Source organism: Herpailurus yagouaroundi, unplaced genomic scaffold (assembly GCF_014898765.1).
Source record: "Herpailurus yagouaroundi ecotype Mexico unplaced genomic scaffold, PumYag 29, whole genome shotgun sequence".
Taxonomy (NCBI): domain Eukaryota; kingdom Metazoa; phylum Chordata; class Mammalia; order Carnivora; family Felidae; genus Herpailurus; species Herpailurus yagouaroundi.
Genome location: NW_024412377.1, coordinates 51392200 through 51408256, shown reverse-complemented (window position 1 = coordinate 51408256; position 16057 = coordinate 51392200). Strand labels below are relative to the sequence as shown.

Genomic DNA, 16057 nt, shown 5'->3' with positions numbered 1-16057 from the left:
TGACCTATATAAGGAAAAATTGAAAACTAAACACTAAAAACTTTTACTCTGTGAAATACCCCATTAAGAGGATGGGAAAACAACCTATAGAGTGGAAGACAGTATTGCAAAGCACAATTACGACAAAGGACTAGTACTCTGACTATATTGAAGAAACTCTTAAAACTCAATACTAAAAAGCAAGCAATCCAATTAGACCATGGGCAGAGGACATTAAGAGACATTTCAGCGAAGATAAAGAAATGGCAACTAAACATACAAAAACAAGATGTTCAAGATAATTAGCTATTAGAGAAGGTACAAATTAAACCTACAGTATCACTAGGCATCAAAATGGCTAAAATTAAAAATAGTGATGATAACCAAATTCTGGCAAAGATGCGGAAAAACTGGATCACTCTTACATTGTTGGTAGAGACATAAAATGGCAGTCCCTCTAGAAAACAGCTTGGCAGTGTCTTTTGAAAAGTAAATATATGGGGCTCCTGGGGGGCTCAGTTGGTTAAGCATCCAATACTTTTTTTTGTTTTGTTCTGAGACAGAGAAAGAGAGCAAACACACACTAACAGTGGTGGGGCAGAGGGAGACAGAGACTCTCAAGCAGGCTCCACGCCCAACGCAGAGCCCATCTCAGGGCTCAATCTCAAAACCATGAGATCACAGCAGAAAACAATCTAGAGCATTTTGCTGAAGTTTACTCTGAGCCAGACAAATACTTTGTTGGGTACTTTTCATGGCTGTCTCCCTCAATCCTCACAACACTATATATTGCTGACTGTACTATCTTTGGACTCATTCTTAAAGATGAAGAAATGATACAAAACGAAGTCACAAGGAACTGCTGATAGGTGCTGGAGCCATCACAAAAACCCAGACAGCTTGAGTCTAGAACTGTGCATAACACTGTGACAAGTAGTATGTTGGATGCTTTAGAAGTATCTTGTCTAGGAGTGCCTGGGTGGCTCAGTGGGTTAAGCATCCAACTCTTGATTTTGACTCAGGTCATGATCCCATGGTGGTGGGATCAAGCCCGATGTCAGGCTCTGTGCTGAGTGTGTGGAGCCTGCTTAAGATTCTCTCTCCCTCTCTGTCTCTGCCCCTGTCCCCTGCTCATGTTCTCTTTCTTAAAAAAAAAAAAAAAAAAAAAAAAGTAAATATACAACTACCATACAAGCCAGCAATTGTGCTCATAGGCATTTGTCCCAGAGAAATGAAGACTTGTGTTCACACAAAAACCCGTACACAATTATTTATGGCAACTTCATTCATAATAGCCCCCAAATGGAAACAGCTCAGATGTCCTTCAATGAGTGAATGGTTGAACAAATCATGATATACCCATACCATGGAATACTACTCAATGATAAAAAGAAACACACCATTGATACACACAACAACTGAGGTGAAGAACTATAAAGAAAAAAATTCATCCCTTTGGCCCAGTAGTCCTACCTTGAAGAAGAGGGAGATGCTAAACACAGAAAGATTAGTTATTTAAATAAATACTTACTAAGCACCTGTATGTTCCAGGCTCTGTTGTAGGCACAGCAGGTAAAGCAACAAACACAATAAGATTGCTGCCTTTATGGAATTTATGGTCTAATAGAGAGATAGGCAATAAATCAGGTAAATAGGTAAAATAGTATGCTGGTTGTCCCTATCTACTATGGAGAGAAAGTAAAGTGGAGGAGGAAATAGGAAGCTGGTTGGGGGTGGGTTGCGATTTTGGCAAGGTGTTCAGAAAAGGTGTTATCGCAAAGGTGACACTTGAGTAATGACCTTTTAGAAGATGATATGCGAATATCTAAGGGTGTTGTGAGGGGGGAGGGGAACAGTTAAGGAGGAGGGAACAATAAATACAAAGACCTGAGACAGCAGCGTTCACGGTATGATGGCCAAGAAGCCACTGTGACAGGAGCAGAGGGTCAGGGAAATAACGGTGCAGCAGATCACGTATGACATCATGGACCACTGACCTGACACTGGCTTTCACACAGTGATGGAGAGCCACCTGCAACATTTTTAACAAAGGTGTTACATAAATGATCGACATGTAAACAAATAAATGCAGGTCCCAGGTCCTCCAGCAGAGTGCTGACTGGGCGAGCCAAATCTGGCAGTGTTCTCAAGTAGGTTTCCTAGCGATCCACAAAAGAAAGGGAGTGGGGTAGGAACCAGCTCCAGAGAAATGCCATCCTTGAACCTAGTTACACCAAATTATAGATAAATAACCCCACGGAGCAGGGAAGAGATGTTTTCCCTCTCCTTTTTCTAGCTGTGCTCTGCCAGGCTTTGATTCTGTGGAAGGCTACATGAAATCCTAGCAGCACATTGGCCTGGGCAGTGGGACATTGGTCTGGGAGTGGGACATTGGCCTGAGCAGTGGGACATTGGCAGGCTGCAGCTGCCCCTCCTCCCCACCCCATCTCGACCCCAGGGTCCAGTCACTCCTTAATGCCTCGTATACAACTTCTTGTTTCCACTTTATTTAAAGCTTTTATTTGGGGGACAGGGATGCCTGGGTGGCTCAGTCAGTTGAGCGAGCCACTCTTGATCTCCACTCAGGTCATGATCTCATGGTTTGTGGGATCCAGCCCTGCATCTGGCTCTGTGCTGACAGTGTGGAGCCTGCTTGCGATTCTCTCTCTCCCTCTTTCTTTGCCCCTCCCCACCACCCATCCCTGTGTTCATGCCCACAAACACTCTCTCTTTCTAAATAAATAAATAAACATTAAAAAATGAAATGAATGACAGAATTGAGAAAAATTCAGTTATCACACCCATTCTGCAGATAATAAAGTTGAGGCTCCTACATTTAGAAGTATAAAATCAAAGACTTGAACACATAACTATTGTTTCTGGCCCAGCTCCCTTATTTTAGTAACTGGCAACCCCATCCACCTGCGTGCTTAGCTCAAAAATCTTGGGATCAGAGGCACCTGGCTGGCTCAGTTAGTGGAGCATGAGACTCTTGATCTCGGGGTAGTAAGTTCGAGCCCCACATTGGGTACAGAGATTACTTAAAAATAAAATCTTAAAAAAAAAAAAAAGGTTGGGACCATTCCCTCTATCACAGTGTTGACAAAGAGAGTTCATCTTAATCCTAAATTAGCAGGACCTTGGTTTGGCAGATGGAGCCTCCTACCACAACTACCATCTGTTGATTTTTTTGCTCTGTGGCCCAGCTCCTGAATTTTGCTGATATGCTTTAACCTTTAAAATATATGTGACTTTGACATTCTACTTATTAACATCTCTGTCTATTGTGAACATAGAAATAAAATGTATTCTTAGCCAAATTTTTGAATAATAGTGAAACTTGAAGGAAAATGGGCTGTGGCCTTGGGCACCCAGAGCACATTGATAACATTATTCCATTTAGTTGTGTGTTTCCAATTAGTCAACCACAGCTTGCACTTGGCAGATATGGGTAACAGATGAAAAGCACTCTCTGTGTCAGCATTAATGTCTCGCTGAAAGCAAGTCAGTAACGATTTGTAAGATGAGGCATACATCAAAGAGAAAACCACCATAGCATCAGGCTGAACCATTTCAGGGTAAGCAAGGCTTTATGTATTTAAAGTGAAGGATGTGTTTGTTTGGATGTGCTTTTGGCATGCTGCTTCTTATAAATTCTTAGTGTTGAAAGCAATTACGACTTTTCGCTCTGGCAGTGGTGAACTCAAAAATATGCTTTTTATTTGTTTATACCTAAAATACATATATATTTGTTAATTATTATCTTTGTCTTGGATTTTATTGTTCTATCTTCAAAGCCATCTCTTATTTGTGGGATTGAGGCTTAATCACAAGTACTTGGGCAGAGTATAGTACTGTAGTTAATTTTGCCAGGTATTTTTCAGGTTTTAGTATACCTAGGATGAATGCTTGTGCTAATACTAGCTCTTGCTGGGATGCCTGAGTGGCTCAGTCAATTAAGTGTCTGACTTTTGATCTCGGGTCTTGAGCTCAGGGTTCAAGCCCTAGGTTGGGCTCCATGCTGGTTATGAAGCCTACTTAAAAAAAAAAAAAAAGACTAGCTCTTGCTTACTGAGCCCTTACAATGTGCCAGGACCCCTGGTAAGTGTTTCCTCTGCATTATCTAATGTAATTCCTTCCTATCCAGTGTAGATTTCATGGTCCAACATTATAATCACTCCCTTACACAAACGACCTTAATGTCCTTATCTTCTCTTCCTATTATTCTTCCCTAGAAAAACTTTGATCTGGCCACACCCAAACCTCTTCTTTCTCCATTCACTTATTCCCAATTGAATGTTGAAGAGAACAAACTGTACCAATTGGCCTCACTTTATTATTATTATTTTTTTAATTGGTCTCACTTTATTTTTTTTAATATTTTTTAAAGTGTATTTATTTATTTATTTTGAGAGAGAGGAAGTGCAAGTGAGGAAGGGGCAGAGAGAGAGGGATAAATAGAGAGAATCCCAGGCAGGCTCCACACCACCAGGGCAGAGCCTGATGCAGGGCTCGAACTCACAAAGCATGAGATCATGACCTAGGCTGAAGGCAGACGCTTAATCTACTGAGCCACCCAGGCACCCCAATTTGATCTCACCTTAAATTCATGTCTTCAAATCTCTAACGGCACAAAATGTACCCTGGAAATTCTATCAGCTTCCCTCCTAGACTCCCAGCATTCTCAGTGAAAAGTTCCTGAAGTGGCAAGCAAATGGTTTGTCCAAGGAGCTGAGTGATGAGGTAGGGGGAGAGTAGCGGAGGGGAGTGACAGAGTGGTTACAGGGACCCAGATCATGTAGGCCCTTGTAAGACCTTGTAAGGACTTGGCTTTTATGTTGAGTGAGCTGGAGGACATTTGGACAGTTCTGAGCAAAGGAGTGGCAAAGTCCAACTTAGATTTTTACAGCATCACTCCAGCTACTGTTTTGAGAATAGACTGTAAGGAGCAAGGACAAAATCAGGGAGACAGAAGATGGTTGCAAAAACCTGAGCAAGAGATGATCTTGGCTTTGCCCCAGGTGGTTGCAAGGAAGGAGGCAGAAGTGACCTGATTGGTGCTATCTTTGAAGGTAGAACCAACAGGGTTTGCTGATGATTTGGACATGGAGTGTGACAGAAAGTAAGGAGTTTGGCCTGAGCAACTATGAGGCTGGGAATTGTCCTTTCCTGAAGTGGCAGTGGGAGGAGCAGGTTCAGAGGGTAAGGGCTCAGGGAAGGAAGTAACCGAAGACCTTGTTCTGGACACATCAGTTTGGAGTTGTCTGTTAGATGTCCTATTAGTTTCCTAAGGCTGCTGTACAAATTACCACAATCTTGGTGACTCAAAAGAACAGAAATTGGTTCTCTCACAGTTCTGGAACTCAGAAGTCTGAATGCTAAGTGTCAACAGAACCATGTTCTCTCTGAAGGCTCTGGGAGGACCTGCTCTTTGCCTCTTCTAGCCTCTGTGAATGGTGGCATTCTTTGGCTTGTGGCCATATTGCCTGTCTCCCACAGAGGCAGGAGAGAACCAAGGGACTGTGGTGTGGGAAGCCAAGTGTCTTAGTCCATTTGGACAACTATGGCCAAGTATCATACATTGATTGTGTCATAAACAATAGAAATGCATATCTCATAGTTCTGGAAGCTGGAAACTCCAAGATCAAGGTGCCAGAAGACTTGGTATCTGGTGAGAGCCCACTTCTTGGTTCATAGACAGACATCTTTCTGCTGTGTCCTCACATGGTAGAAGGGACAAGGAGCTCCCTGAGGTCTCTTTCAGAAGGGCAACAGTCTAAAGTTCATGAGGGCCCCATGCTCATGATCTAATCACATTCCAAAGGCCCCACCTCCAAATACCATCACATTGGGGATTAGGTTTCAACACATGAATACAAATATTCAGTCCACAGCACCAAGTGAAGACACTGTTGCAAAAAGGAAGAAATGATCAACCATGTCATGATACAGCAGGAAAGGTAGGATGAGGACCAAGCGTTGACTGTTGGCTTTAGCAAAATGGAACTCAGAGGAAATTTTGGAAAGAGCCATTTAGGAGGAGAAATAGAGGTACAACGTGGTTGAGGAAGATTCAAGAGACAACAGGAGGCTGGACCTTTTCTGAATCTGTTCATTAGCTCCAATAGCTTTCTTGTGACTTTGGGATTTCCTATACATAGGAAAAAAATTGGAAACAGTGATGATGGTTGCCCAGCAGTGTGGATGTGATTAACACCCCTGGATCATATACTAACAATCTTTTAAAGGGCATATTCTGGGTGGCTTTGTCCAACTAATTTAAGTGGCCGACTCTTGATTTCAGCTCAGGTCATGATCTCACGGTTCATGAGATTGAGCCCTGAGTCAGGCTCCACCTGCTGTATGGGATTTGTACACACGCTCTCTCTCTCTTTCTCAAAAATACATACATACATATATACATACATACATACATACATACATACATACATACATAAATGTTTAAAAAGGGCAATTTCTCTGTTATATATATTTTATCACAATAAAGTATTAAAAAATGAGAAGAGATGCTGGTGAAAAACTGTTTTGAGAAGTTCTGTTGAATGTTTGTTGAAAGCAGTGAGGTAGCAAAGAGGGAGATTTGAAGTCATTTTTGCCTAAGGGAATGTTGCAGCATGTTTCTATACTGATGGGGGCAACCTGACAGAGAGACAGTTGGTCTGTGACAACAGGAGGGAAGGCAGCAGGAAGGTGAGGAAGAATGATGGGGGACTTGTGCAAATCCTCTTCTGAAGTCTTCTGTCTTCTCAGGGAGGTTGGAGGCCAGGGTATCAGTCAAGAGTGAAGATGGGGACAAGGTGTTGGAGGTTGAGCAAAGGTGTGAAACGGTGGCCAGGGTCCTCACCGTGGCCTTCACACCAGCACAGCAGCCTGACCTGGGCACTGTTAGAAATGCAAATGACCTGGCCCACCCCTTCTTATCAGGGATTCAGAACCCCAGGGAATGGGGCCAGCCATCTGTATTTAACAAGTCCTTCTGGTTTGTCTGAGGTTGATCTGATGCCCTGTCTGGCCTGAGAAGGCCAGGCCTATGGGGAAATGTGCTGTACCTGCTGGGCGTTAGCAGCCCTGAGCGCTGGCATAGAGGTTCTGATGTGGAGTCTGGAGCTAAACTGCCCAGGGTTCCATTAGAATTCTCCCACTTAGCTGTGTGATCCTGGGCCAGTTCCTGGACCTCTCCGTGCCTCAGTTTTCTCATCCTGAAAATGCAGATGATGATAATAATCCTCATGAGGATCAAATGACTTCTTCTGTGGAGAGCATTTATAATGGTACCTTCCCATAGGGAACAAAATGCATGTAGCTATCATTAATAATTCAAAATGAGGCCTTCAGGGGCACCTGGGTGACTCAATCGGTTAAACATCCGACTCTTGATTTGGGCTCAGGTCATGATCTCGCAGCCATAAGATCGAGCCCCAGGTTGGGCCCTGTGCTGTGCATGGAGCCTGCTTAAGATTCTCTCTTCTTCTCCCTTTGCCTCTTCCCCTCAAAAAAATAAAAGTAAAAATAAAAAAATAAAGTGAGGTCTCCAGCATGGTTCTGTGTTTTTTTATTGCAGCACCTAGTTGCGTAGGAGTAGAGCAAATGACTGTTACATTCCCCAGAAGGCTGGAATTTTGCCATGTAGAAGTCGTAAAATGAGAAAAGGTAGCTGAGGAGTTAACTTTTAAGTTAAGCTTAAAAGTTTACTGGTAAGCTGTGGAATCTGCTGTGGGCAGAAGCAAGGATGGGCCTGATAGCAGGTGCTTGGGACAGTGAAAAGGTGGAGATCAATGGATGGAGGGTGTAGTGAGATGGAATGGTTGTTGGACTTGAGGGGCCAGAGGGGTGAGTTGGAAAGATTGGTGGATGGTTATAGCATGTAATGCCTGAAATGGATGGGTTAGAGCTATTAGTAATAACAAAGTCTGTGTCTGGGCTGAGTTAGTGTGGAGGGCAACATCATTGAAGAAGACCTCAGGACCTGAGAGTCCTGGGTCTTGGAAAATGACTTAGGATAATAAAAATCAGCAAGAATTATGATGAGGCAGTGGTAGGGATAGTGACAGTGAGACAAGGCCTCAAGTTCTCAAGGAATGAGGGGAAATGCCCTGGGGCCACAGGACATTGTAACCAGATGGTCTAGTCTGAGGATATGAATTTCTAAGCAGTGGGGATTTATGGAGGAAGGAGAGAGAATGGTTTGGGTGTGGCAATGAGGTGCAGGAGGTCACCCACCACTTCCCCTTCAGGCCCCTTGGTACAAGGGGAATGGAACAGAAAACAAACCCAACCTAAGGAAGCTATAATGGGAGAACATTCTCAGAAAGGAGCCAAATTTTAGGTAAAGAGAAAACAGGAAGCAAATAGTCAAAAAGACTGGTGGTGTTAGTCTCTTTCTATGCCAAACATTCAGCTGGGCACAAAAGAGTAACATGTCCTGTCCTCAGAGACAGAGTAAACAAGATTGAAAAGTCAAATATATACTCTATTAGTGCTAAATATTAGGAGAAAAAATAAAGCACTGGAGAGAGATGGAAGTGTCAGTAATTGGGAATTAAAACTACAATAGATGGCCAAGAAAGGCTCCCTGAGAGGATGACATTGGGTATTGACTTGAAGAATATGGAAAGCTGACCAGATATCTGGTAGCAAAAAGAACAGCAAGTGCAAAGGCCCTGAGGTGGGAGGATATGCAGAATATCTGAGGAAAAAGGGAGTCCAGCGTGGTGGTAGCAGGTGGAGGGAGGGGGCATCATGGCAGGAGATGAGGTCAAAGGGGGAAACAGAGGGGTGGGCAGATCATGTAGAGCCCTGTAGGTATAGGTAGAACTTGGCCTCTACTCTGAGAGAGATGGGAAGCCACTGAAGGGTTTGGGACAAAGGAGAGATGTGAATTGCATTTCGATGAGAAGATTCTGGCTGCTGTATGGAGGACAAAGTGGTGGGGCAAGGACTGATATAAGGAGACTCATTAAGAAACTTTTGCCAAAATCCAGCCAAGATTTGGTGGTGGCTTGAACCAGGGCAGTCATTGGGCCATGGTCTCAGGAGCCCCGACAGCCAGTACATCCTTCCTAAGAGAGAACAGGCAGGGTGTGAGGACCTGTGTGCAGTAAGAGGGGCACAGGTATGTTGTGGAAGTTCCTCTGGTTTCTTCCGGTTCTTACTGAGTAAGGAAGCAAACTGCACGTGAGAGGGGAGAGAACATATCACGCCTTTGCAGGCACAAGAGGAGGGTGGGAGAGGAGACAGACTAGAGCATTGGCTCTTAAATCTGAGCACGCACATCAGGCTGGACGATTGCTAATGCAGACTGCTGCCATGCCCCCCTCCCTCCCCAGGTTTCTGATTCAGTAGGTGGGGGGTGGGGCCTGACAACTGCATTTCTGACGCTGTCCGTCCAGGAACCACTTTGAGAACCACCAGCCGATAGTACAGTGGGCTAACCTGGCAGAATGGAGCGCTCACTTGTGCTTAATGATGGTGGCTTCACTGAAGGCCACCAGCACAGCTGTTTTCTTGTCCAGTCATGCTCAGCTGCACTGGAGCTGGCACGGAACAGACAGGTGGGTTTAACCGGGGTTGAGGTTTAGCCAAGCGGATGCTACGAATCATAAGAAAGGCAATGGGGGTTAAGGGTAGATGCAATGGAGTGGTTTGACAGATTGAGCTTGGGGCTGAAGGTGGACAATGTGGAAAGAGAGGACATGAGTCATTGGAGAGGGGGCAGGATCCCGGCCTTCAAGGATCACCGGGGGCTGAGTCCTAGAGGGAGTGAACTAGAAGCTGAGGTTATAGATGGAGCCAGACCCTAGCATGGGGTGGCCAAGGCAAGGTGATTGGAAGACAGAAGGCCATGGAATGAGAGTGTTGGAAAGTACATGTGTCTGTTGGGAATTGAAAACAGCAAGACTTGGGGCGCCTGGGTGGCGCAGTCGGTTAAGCAGCCGACTTCAGCTCAGGTCACGATCTCGCGGTCCATGAGTTCGAGCCCCGCGTCGGGCTCTGGGCTGATGGCTCAGAGCCTGCAGCCTGCTTCCGATTCTGTGTCTCCCTCTCTCTCTGCCCCTCCCCCGTTCATGCTCTGTCTCTCTCTGTCTCAAAAATAAATAAAACGTTAAAAAAATTAAAAAAAAAAAAAAAGAAAACAGCAAGACTTAAAACAGGACCTGGTCAGAGAGCATGACGGGGAGCCAGGAGCTAAAATCCTCAAGCAATGAGGTGGTGACCTGCTGGCCGGGAGGTGACTGAATGGGAGAGGTGACAAGAGCTGCGCTCCCATGACAGGAGGTTCAAAGCCAGAAGGTTTTACAGGAACGATGGTGGAGAAAGGTCTGGCAGTGACAAAGGGGAGCAAGGAGGAGCCCCCCACCTCCAGGGCCATGGAGCAGAGGCAGGAATGGCAGCACCACCACTTGAGAGAGACAGCGGCTGGGGAAGCTGAGCACTTGGCAGAACCGGGGTCTGGGTCCTGGTTCTGGAGGCACAAATTAGAAACAGCTGGGGAAGGGCGCCTGGGATGTTCAGTCAGTGAAGCACCCAACTTTGGCTCAGGTCATGATCTCACGGTTCCTGGGTTCGAGCCCCGCATTGGGCTCTGCACTGACAGTGCAGAGCCAGCTTCAGATCCTCTGTCCCTCCCTCTCTGCCCCACCACCGCTCTCTTTGTCTCAAAAATAAACATTCAAACTAAAAAACTGGAGGGGCGCCTGGGTGGCTCAGTTGGTTAAGCATCTGACTTCGACTCAGGTCATGATCTCACGGTTTGTGGGTTCAGCCCCATGTCCGGCTCTGCTGACAGCTCAGAGCCTGGAGCCTGTTTTGGATTCTGTGTCTCCCTCTCCCTTCCCCTCCCCTGCTTGTGCTCTGTCTCTCTCTTTCAAAAACAAATAAACATTAAAATTTTTTTATAAAATAATAAAAGTAATAATAACAAATAAGTAACTGGGGAACCAGGATACCATACTACTGCCTGCACCCCACCGTCAGAGATTTTAATTTAATTAGTCTGGTGGGGTGCCTGGACTCTGGTGTGTTTCCAAGCGCTGGAAGTGATTTGAATGTCCAGCCCAGGAATGACAGCCAGAAGGTGAAGGGGACACTAAAGAGTCTGATGATATGGGGGGCTTTGCCCATGGCTGGGTGGGGTCCCTGTGGGCGATGGGGAGAAAATGAGGGGGCACTGGCAGGAGGATCTGAGTCTGGGGGAGGGAGGAAAGGCCTGGGCTGAAGAGGGCTCAAATCCCCAACATGGTCGTGAGGCAGATTGTGATGGCAGTGGTGAGGCTGTGAGTGGTAGGGACAGGTACGGATGGGCTCTTGCCTGGAGCCCAGCAATGTCAGTGGCCCCTTCTTCACCAGCAGTGGAGGCCTGGGGGCTGGGGGGACCGGCAGTTCTAACAGAATGTCTGCAGCTCTGGGGGCCTGCTTCCCTTCAGGCTTCCTCCTCCCCACATCCGATCCCTCAGTAGGCACTAGTGAGGCAGAGTATGCCTGTGGAGCCAGATGGTCTCAGTTCAGATCTCCTGCCCGGGTGACCTTAGGCAAATCACTCAATCTTTCTGTGCCTCAGTTTTCCTATCTATAAAATGGGACTAAGAACAACACCCATCTTCCTAGGATTTTGTGAACGTTTAGTTAACATATAGAGGGTTGCTAGAAGAACGTGGGACAAACAGTAGGCCCTATTTGTGTTTGCCATTGTTCTTTGTAAAACATATCCCAAATCTTCTATTTCTCTCTATCCCCATCATTACTACACTAGTCCGAGCCACCGTCATGGCTGGGCGTCCCATTTTTACTCCCTCCCCACCAACCTACTCTCTCACAAAACTGCAGATCAATCCACGTCACTCCTTTGCTTAAAACCTTCCCATGACCTCTCCTCCATGGCATTTAGAATGATGTTCCTGGATTATGATGTCCCTCACCATCTGGCCTCCTCTCCACTCATTTCCTCACCCGTTAAATTCCTAGTTCACTCTCCTTTCTCTTCTTTATCATGCCAGCCACACTCCTGCTTCAGGCCTCTGCACCAGCTGTTCCCTCCATTCCAGATTATTCTTTCCCCTAGACCATGCATGGCTGAATTCTTCTTGTCCCCAGGTCTTAGCTGAGGCTTTCCATGCCTCTGATTACTTACTTTGTTCTTGTCTATTTTAATTCTCTGCATGGCTCTCACTACCTTCTTGTATTTTTTCTTTCTTCTTTTTTAATGTCCATTCTACTTTGAGTTTCCCTTAAAGCAGAATGAGACAAGGATTTGACTGTGGATTGGTTATTTGGAAGACATTGCCAGAGTGGGGGTGAGGGTGCAGGTTGAGTGTATATGCTGCTGAAGCGAGCACAGGGATGTGGGAAGAGACAGGAAGGTGCAAAATCAGCTAAGAGTGTTAGCCTTACTACTGTGGGGGAGGCACCTCTGGGAAGCTTGTAGAACACCTCACAGAGTTGTTCTGCTGAAACACGAACGTGGGAGGTGGAAACCTTTATCCACTGGCTCCCATTCCCCAGTGGCTGAGGGCTGCATTTGGGGCATTAATTCCCTGACTTCCAGGTTGGGTATACCTAAGGGCCAAGCTAATTCTGGCTGCCTGGCTGCTTTGGAGAAAGGTCTGGCAGCCAGAGGCCAGTCAGCACTTCCCAACACAACTGTGGCTAAATGCAGAGGTGGGAGGTATCACGAGCTCTGGTATCTGCTGCCTGACCCATGTCACCTTCTAGAGGGTAAGCTCTTAGTGAGGGGAGACTATCCTTTCTGTTCACTCTTGTATCCCAAGAGCCCAGCACAGTGCCAGACAGTCGGTATTTGTAAATACTAGTTGAAGGAATTTAATTCATCCTTTCTTCAATCCAGGGGTAGTTACTATTGTTATCTGCATGTTTTTAATTTTTTTTTTTTTAAGTAAGCTCTATGCCCAACATGGGGCTTGAACTCACAACCCTGATATCAACAGTCACATGCTCTACAGACTGAGCCAGCCAGGCGCCCATCCCTTTTTTTTTTTTTAAGACAGGATTCTTATGTATGTATGTATTTTTTTTTATTTTTTTAATGTGTATTTATTTTTGAGAGAGAGAGAGAGAGAGAGAGAGAGAGAGAGAGACAGAGCACAAGTTGGGGAGGGGCAGAGAGAGAGAGGGAGACACAGAATCTGAAGTAGGCTCCAGGCTCTGAGCTGTCAGCACAGAGCCTGACGCGGGGCTTGAACTCACCAACTGTAAGATCATGACCTGAGCTGCTTATATGGTGGCATAATGGCTTTCATGTTGTGTGAGGGTGTGATTTAGAGGATTAATAAGAATGAAAAATGCAAATGATTCAAAGGCCTTGGAGGGTAAGAGAAATACTTGCAACTGGCCACATTTGATCTATGAGTGGGTGGGGGGTTTCCTGGCAGGAACTGGACATGGCGTGCTCCATTTAAAGGGAGCCTCTAGGGGCGCCTGGGTGGCGCAGTCGGTTAAGCGTCCGACTTCAGCCAGGTCACGATCTCGCGGTCCGCGAGTTCGAGCCCCGTGAGTTCGAGCCCCGCGAGTTCGAGCCCCGCGTCCGGCTCTGGGCTGATGGCTCAGAGCCTGGAGCCTGTTTCCGATTCTGTGTCTCCCTCTCTCTTTGCCCCTCCCCCGTTCATGCTCTGTCTCTCTCTGTCCCAAAAATAAATAAACGTTGAAAAAAAAAATAAATAAAGGGAGCCTCTATGGTGGCCCACATTTGGTGCTTTACAGTAGGGCTCAGCAAACCTTTTGTGTAAAAGATCCAATAGTAAATAGGCTTTGTGAGCCATATAATCTCTGTGGCAACTACCTACCTCTGCCATTGTGGCACAAAAATAGCCGCAGGGAATATATAAACAAATGGGTGTGGCTGTGTTCCAATAAAACTTTATTTACAAAAACAAGCAACAGGCCAGATTTGGCCCTTGGGCCATAGTTTCCTGAACCCTGCCTTGTAGGACTGTAATTCAAATCTTCCGATTTTTCAAGAGAAATGGAATTGGGAATTTACGTGACATTTCCCAATTCTAAAAATATCATATAGACTGCCAGTTTGCACTCACTAATTTAGTGGCTTGCCATATTGCCTCAGAAGTTTGTGTACTTCTGTTCAGGAAATAAGACCTAATATCAACAATCATAACGCATGTGGCACGTGAAAAATACTGTGACTCAAAAGAGAGAAAATTTCCTTTGGGCCGGGAAATGGTTGCTAAGACTTGAAGGAGGAGGTGGTGCTTAACCAGGGTTTAAAAGTTAGGTAATATTTTTCCATGTAAAATTTATACTGTGGGAGCATTCCCAGCAAAGGCAATGGTATGAGCAAAAATATTTGGAGCACCACAAATATTTGTTTTGACAGAGAGCAGTAGGCAACAAGGCTGGAGAGCAGGGGAGAGATCAATGACTGCCAAGGAGGTGGGGGTCCAGTCTATAGACCTTGAGTAGCATTCACAACTGCCTTCTGGGAAGGTTGACGTCACCAGTGCCCATTTAAGATTGGAGACTGAACTTAAAAACAGACACTCAGATCAATGGAACAGAACAAGGAACCCAGAAATGGACGCACAAATGTATGGCCAACTAATCTTTGACAAAGCAGGAAAGAATATCCAATGGAATAAAGACAGTCTCTTCAGCAAGTGTTGCTGGGAAAATTGGACAGTGACATGCAGAAGAATGAACCTGGACCACTTTCTTACACCACACACAAAAATAAACCCAAAATGGATGAAAGACCTAAATGTAAGACAGGAAGCCATCAAAATCCTCGAGGAGAAAGCAGGCAAAAACCTCTTTGACCTTGGCTGCAGCAACTTCTTACTCAACACGTCTCCAGAGGCAAGGGAAACAAAAGCAAAAATGAACTATTGGGACCTCTCCAAAATAAAAAACTTCTGCACAGCAAAGGAAATAATCAGCAAAACTAAAAGGCAACCAACAGAATAGGAGAAGATATTTGCAAACGACATATCAGATAAAGGGTTGGTATCCAAAATCTATAAATAACTTATCAAAATCAACACCCATAAAACAAATAGTCCAGTGAAGAAATGGGCAAAAGACATGAATAGACACTTCTCCAAAGAAGACATCCAGATGGCCAACCGAAACATGAAAAAATGCTCAACATCACTCATCATCAGGGAAATACAAATCAAAACCACAATGAGATACCACCTCACACCTGTCAGAATGGCTAACATGAACAACTCAGGCAACAACAGATGGTGACGAAGATGCAGAGAGAGAGGATCTCTTTTGCACTGCTGGTGAGAATGCAAACTGGTGCAGCCAGTCTGGAAAACAGTAAGGAGGTTCCTCAAAAAATTAAAAATAGAACTACCCTACTACCCAGCAATTGCACTACTAGGTATTTATCCAAGGGCTACAGGCTTGCTGTTTCAAAGGGGCACATGCACCCCCATGTTTATAGCAGCACTATCAACAATAGCCAAAGTATGGAAAGAGCCCAAATGTCCATCAATGGATGAATGGATAAAGAAGATGTGGTATATACACAGTGGAGTATTACTCGGCAATCAAAAAGAATGAGATTGGGGCGCCTGGGTGGTGCAGTCGGTTAAGCGTCCGACTTCAGCCAGGTCACGATCTCGCGGTCCGTGAGTTCGAGCCCCGCGTCAGGCTCTGGGCTGATGGCTCAGAGCCTGGAGCCTGTTTCCGATTCTGTGTCTCCCTCTCTCTCTGCCCCTCCCCCATTCATGCTCTGTCTCTCTCTGTCCCAAAAATAAATAAACGTTTAAAAAAAAAAAGAATGAGATCTTGCCATTTACAACTACGTGGATGGAACTAGAGGGCATCATGCTAAGCGAAATTAGTCAGTCAGAGAAAGACAAATATCATATGAGTTCACTCACATGAGGGCTTTAAGATACAAAACAGATGAAATAAGGGAAGGGAAGCAAAAATAATATAAAAACAGGGAGGGGAACAAAACACAAGAGACTCTTAAATATGGAGAATGAGGGGCGCCTGGGTGGCGCAGTCGGTTAAGCGTCCAACTTCAGCCAGGTCACGATCTCGCGGTCCGTGAGTTCAAGCCCCGCGTTGGGCT

At 45.4% G+C, this 16057-nt stretch overlaps 1 protein-coding gene across 1 annotated transcript in view; it reads left to right on the top strand.

Annotated features, from left to right (window-relative positions):
* Positions 1–3485: 3485 nt before the first annotated feature.
* The window catches only part of CCNJL (cyclin J like), an 83982-nt gene continuing 71410 nt past the window's right edge, over positions 3486–16057 (top strand). The window contains exon 1 of the mRNA XM_040443766.1: positions 3486–3557. The gene's annotated coding sequence lies outside the window, so the exon portion shown is untranslated. The remainder of the gene's footprint in view (positions 3558–16057) is intronic.